Source organism: Vicia villosa, linkage group LG2, assembly GCF_029867415.1.
Source record: "Vicia villosa cultivar HV-30 ecotype Madison, WI linkage group LG2, Vvil1.0, whole genome shotgun sequence".
Taxonomy (NCBI): domain Eukaryota; kingdom Viridiplantae; phylum Streptophyta; class Magnoliopsida; order Fabales; family Fabaceae; genus Vicia; species Vicia villosa.
Genome location: NC_081181.1, coordinates 62,281,580 through 62,286,870, shown reverse-complemented (window position 1 = coordinate 62,286,870; position 5,291 = coordinate 62,281,580).

Here is a 5,291-nt window from a genome sequence, read left to right as displayed (position 1 = left end):
TTCATCTCTCGCATGAGGGATTTCACCCTCATATCCAATAAGTAGAGACGTCTCAAATTCTACAATTCAGTCCTTATATCCCTGAACAAGACAAACATCCTTGTAATCTCCTCCAAGTACCAGTCTCGCTCGATGGTAAGAGAGTTTACATGCTCATGAAGTACTTCTTTATCTTTCCAAAGATGGTCAAGTTAGAAGACATCCCCTTTATGGAAGAATCAAATGCCAAGACAACCGACTCTCGGTGAATCTAGTATGCTATTTCAGTCAATTCTTCTTGACGAACGAACTCATCCTTGCTTGAAAACTACGTATAATCCTCTTTAGGAAAAAGAGGATCAAAAATCATTTATCGTTTGAGGACCAAGATGTGCTAGAGGAAAAGGAGACAAAGTTGTCGTGTTTGATGTAGTACAAACAAAAGGACTGTGATTTCCTATGTCTTGACCAGGCCATTGATGTCTAAAATTTTTTTGTCATCATGAGTCTTCTTAGAAAAATATCTAGTAACAAGGATCCCTTTAGCCTTGACTAGTGACAAATGTATGGTTCTTTCTACCATGACTCAATTCAAAGAATCTTGAACTTCCATTTGAACTTGTGCAAGAAATGTAACTATGATCGGGATGGAAAATGAACTTGTATGAAGAATTATTCCTGAAGCCTGCCTGACATTAGCTACATAAGCGTGTGGGGACAACCATAAGAGTCCTCTTTATTTGGAGCATCGTGTTATAGTCATTCACATTATTTGCATATCAAAGATCAGTTAAAACAAGGAAATAATGGTCATCCAAACAACACAAGGAAAAAGAGCATGTATCATGAACTACTCACTGAAGATAACCTTCCTTTCTTCCTTCAAAGAAGCCTCCACTATCAAGCACGTCTCTTTGAACCGCTTCTTTTGTTTTCTTGGTGCTGCTCCTTAAACAACAGTGTCGTCTTAATGGACTAGAGGTTCAAAGAAGGTTACCAATTTCCTCTTCATATGAATTTCTTCTTAAGAAAATTCGTCTAGTTTATAGAAGTAAGACATGACATACCCTAAGAATTGGTTCTGACACAAGAAAATGGACAACTTGTCTGAACATTGATGTGGCAGATCAGAACCTATGTTGCAAATACTGGCATAAGCCAACTTAATGAGAGGATTAATCATATAATATCGGTCCTTGAAGTGCTTTGTTGGGTGAGAATACTGAGTAGTGAAACGGTCTAAGGGGTAAATAAACCCTTTTATAAAAAAAATGACTGAGTTTCAAAATTGTTTCCCAAGGTTGTCAAAATAAAATTCAGGATTTGTGTTATGGAAAGCGATTTGTGAAAATAAATACGTTATGCTTATCTTGGAAGGAATCAAAAATGAAATTATACTACAATTCACAATCATCTTTAGATTGTTCAAAGACAATAACTAAAAGTTACTAACTATATTGAATTGATAAATTGCAAAGTTTCACAAGAAGGGTTGTTTACAAAATTCAATTTCTATAGGATTCTAACACCACAATCTGCATATTTTAATCAGCATTAAAATACTAATAGGTTATGATTCTTACAAAACCTAAACTTATGTAATTAATCACAACCAACAATAATTAACGATAAACTACACTATGAAACGATTATCTAAACATGCAATAACCTATGAAATTAAAATGCAAGAGAGAGAGTATGTGTTTGTGTGTGTGTGTGTGTCTGAGAGAGAGAGAGAGAGAGAGAGAGAGAGAGAGAGAGAGAGAGAGAGTACATCTAGATGTATAGTTGTTCGTCTCTATCATCCTCACAGGAGTCTACTCTACTCTCAAATGGTTTCCCATTGAAAGTTGTTCTTCCAATATGTTTTGAAAAATATTACATGAGTTCATACAATCTCATAATCCAAAAAAAATGATGAGAAAATAAATCTCCTATATGGATCTTTACTTGTATACATCCTTGATACCGAACTCTCTAGGAAATCTTTACTCAATTATTGCTTCTTGAATTGTCCAGCTTCACCAATCTTCTCTAAGTCTTCATATGTGGAAATCCCCGTGATCCTACCGATTTTTTGAGTGATAAACTATCTGAAGATTGAGAAGAACTCATTCCTTGTCTGTAGACTTCGACACAACACTACCAATATCATCTTGGAGAGAAAAACCTCCTTTTTCATTGTAATTTGTCACCACCTGTTATAACTACCACAATCTTGCAAACTTCCTGAAAAATATTTACACACTCTTCAAAGAAACGTTAGTTCCAAGACAAGTCTTCCTTAATAATTACACATCTTCTCAATTAAGATTTGAGTTCAAAACGTGAGGTTGAAGATGAAAGAAATTTGTTTGCTAGAGATTTTGAGTTTTCAAAATGGAATTTGTTGTTACGTAGTTACGTACATAGTTAATTAGTTTTTTAAATATATGAGGTAACAAAAGGATTTATATGTGCTGATGACTAAGCACAAAAATAGGTTAAAATGGTTGTTAGATTTGAGTCAAGAACAATTGTTGATTTGTGTCAAATGAAATAGTAGAGTGGAACAAGATCAACATAAAATAAGTGACATATTTCCTATGATTCGAGTCAATTTGGATAGATCCAAATCGGAAATATGAGAAAATGTGTGATTCTAGTCATGTGTAAATGGTGATTCGAATCAAACTAGGAAATGACTAACATGAACTTAGACAAGAGAATAAACAAAGATATACAAACAAGGCAATAATCAAACAATTAAACAATAACAAAAAAATATAGATTAAGCAAATAGTAACAAAAAATATATCCAACAAGAGAATAAAAGAACCTATTTACCCACCAAAGTGAATAAAAGAAAGAACAACGTGTTTGCCGTCAATCGAAACAACAAAGCAAACCAGCAATTGGAGATGGAGAACAAGTAGTCTTTGTCAATGTAGAAGTGACTCTGATGTGATTGTCATACCCTAATTTTTGACCCCCCTGAGATGACATATCTTCAGGATTTTCATCAAGTCAAAGTAAGTACCTAGGACAGTCTGGCATTCAATCGAGGGTGTTCAAAGACAAGAAAATTCAGGCAAAGGATCAATCAATAGAAGGATTAGTCTCTAATACAAGCATAAGACTCAAAATCCTCATTATTACACCCATGATTGATTAAGACACCCAGTCATCTAAGCACAGGATTACTCAGATCAACAGACTAGGGTTTGGAGCCTATCAAGGACTAAAATCAGGGATCACCTTTGGGAAACCCTAAAAAGCCCAAAGAGACCATTCAGAGACATTAATCATCTTCAAATAACTCTTATGACAAGATCCACTGGACATTACACCCCAATTCAAAGTCTACAGTCATTATTTTCATATGGTCGACAATTAGGGTTTTTGACCTAATTCACCAGGATGGTTGACTTTTAATCAGGGCATGGATCCAGAACTCAATACATGATTCAAGAATCTCTACTACCTCAATATAATCCATTTACATCATTCATTTGAGGAGAAGATCTTGTTTCTTCACAAAAGCCCAAAAAATTCACTTTGTCAGGAAAAGTCAACTGTGTGGGATCATCATTGACTTTTAAGGTTTTTGGTCAAAAAATGACTTTCAAAGATCAATATCATCAATATATGGATGTCAAAGTCATTTGACCAAAGAAATTCAAAGAAATTCATCAAGGAGCAAAAAGTCGGGAATTAGGGTTTTTGAGGGCATGGTGAGAACTCAAAATTTCACCTACACAACTCAAAAAACTTCCAACATGAAAGTTGTAGATCTTGCAAAATAAAACAACATATTACAAAGGAACTTTTTTCAAAAGATCAACCATTTAAGGGTTTTGGAGATTTTGAAGTTTTAGGTCATAAACACTTAGAAAATTTTCTAAGTGTTTTAACCTAGTTTTCATCCAACTTTGGGCTCATTTTTCACAAATTTCCCAAATGATTCTGAAGAAGACATAAACTAATGATTTAAAGTAGATGTTTAGGGCTTTCCAAATTGTGTTCAACCTTCTCCAAATTCAATTTGAGCTAAGAGTTATGCTTGTCTAAAGTTGGCCTCATGAAGTAAAATTATAGGTCATGAGCAAATTGGAACTTTGCAATTTTGTGCATTTTTGCTTCACTAATGGATGCTACACGACCCATAACATGTCTGAAACAATACCATGCATTCATTTTCACCATGCCATGATAATTGAAGAAGATTCCTAAAACAAGAACATGTGATTATGTAATGATTACTTTTGAGAATTTATGGCAAATTGATGAATCACCCAAGGAATCTTCTCACCAACCAATTAGAGCTCACTTTGCATCTGAATTGTCCCCTAAGATCAGATAGAATCAATGGATAGGGGAGGTGGCTCGAAAATGCAATGATCACACTTGGATATTCTTTGAAATTTCTTCATGGCTAAGAAACCAAACTTGCTTCACTAAGCAAGCTCACTCTCCCAATCAGTACTGAGACATTTGCCTATAAATAGAGGCCTCATTCTCATTCAAAAAACACACCAAAGCAACCATATTCCTTGCTTTCTCTTTCTCTTCTCATGTTCATTGTTTTTCAAAGTTCTTTGGCAAGAAGAATCGATTTCTTCAAACCAGAGCTTATCTTTGGAAAGTGAGCATTCTAACATCTCAAGGGAGGTCATTTGAGGTGATCCAAGCACCTGGATCACTTCTGTAAGTAGAGGAACACCATTGTTGCTCTCACTTTGGAGCATTTGCAGTTGGAGGTCCATAGAGTGACTCAGGAGGTTTCAAGTCAAGCCAATCATCCAGGCACACTCCTCAGGTCATAGTGAAGCTAACCAGATGGCTGCAGCTCATCCGTAACTCCAAATTCAACAACCTCCATGTTCACTTGAAGCTGAAATCGAGGGAGGTCCATAGAGCAATTCAGGAGGATTCAAGCTCCAATAAGCATTCAGTTAGCATCATTGAGTCTCAAGGAAGCTATTGAGATCATTAATTCAAACCCAGGTGCTCTCAATCATCCTCACGACCTCCATTTTCAGAGGTAAGTTTCTGAACTTCACCTCTTTAATTTAAGCACTCACTGAGTTAAAGCTCGATTCTATCTTGTTTAGCATCATCAGAGGATTGAAAACCCTCTATCATCTTGCATTTATTCATCTTGTTTGTCATTTAATTTCAAATTTAGGGTTTATATGTTCTTAGAGTTTTCTGAGAAATTAGGTAGCTATAGTTCATATAAATAAATGTTAGTTACATATCTGGATTCGTGAGGAAATTTAGAACAAGATTGATGTTTACATCATGTCATTTAGTTGAGAAACCAGAGAGTT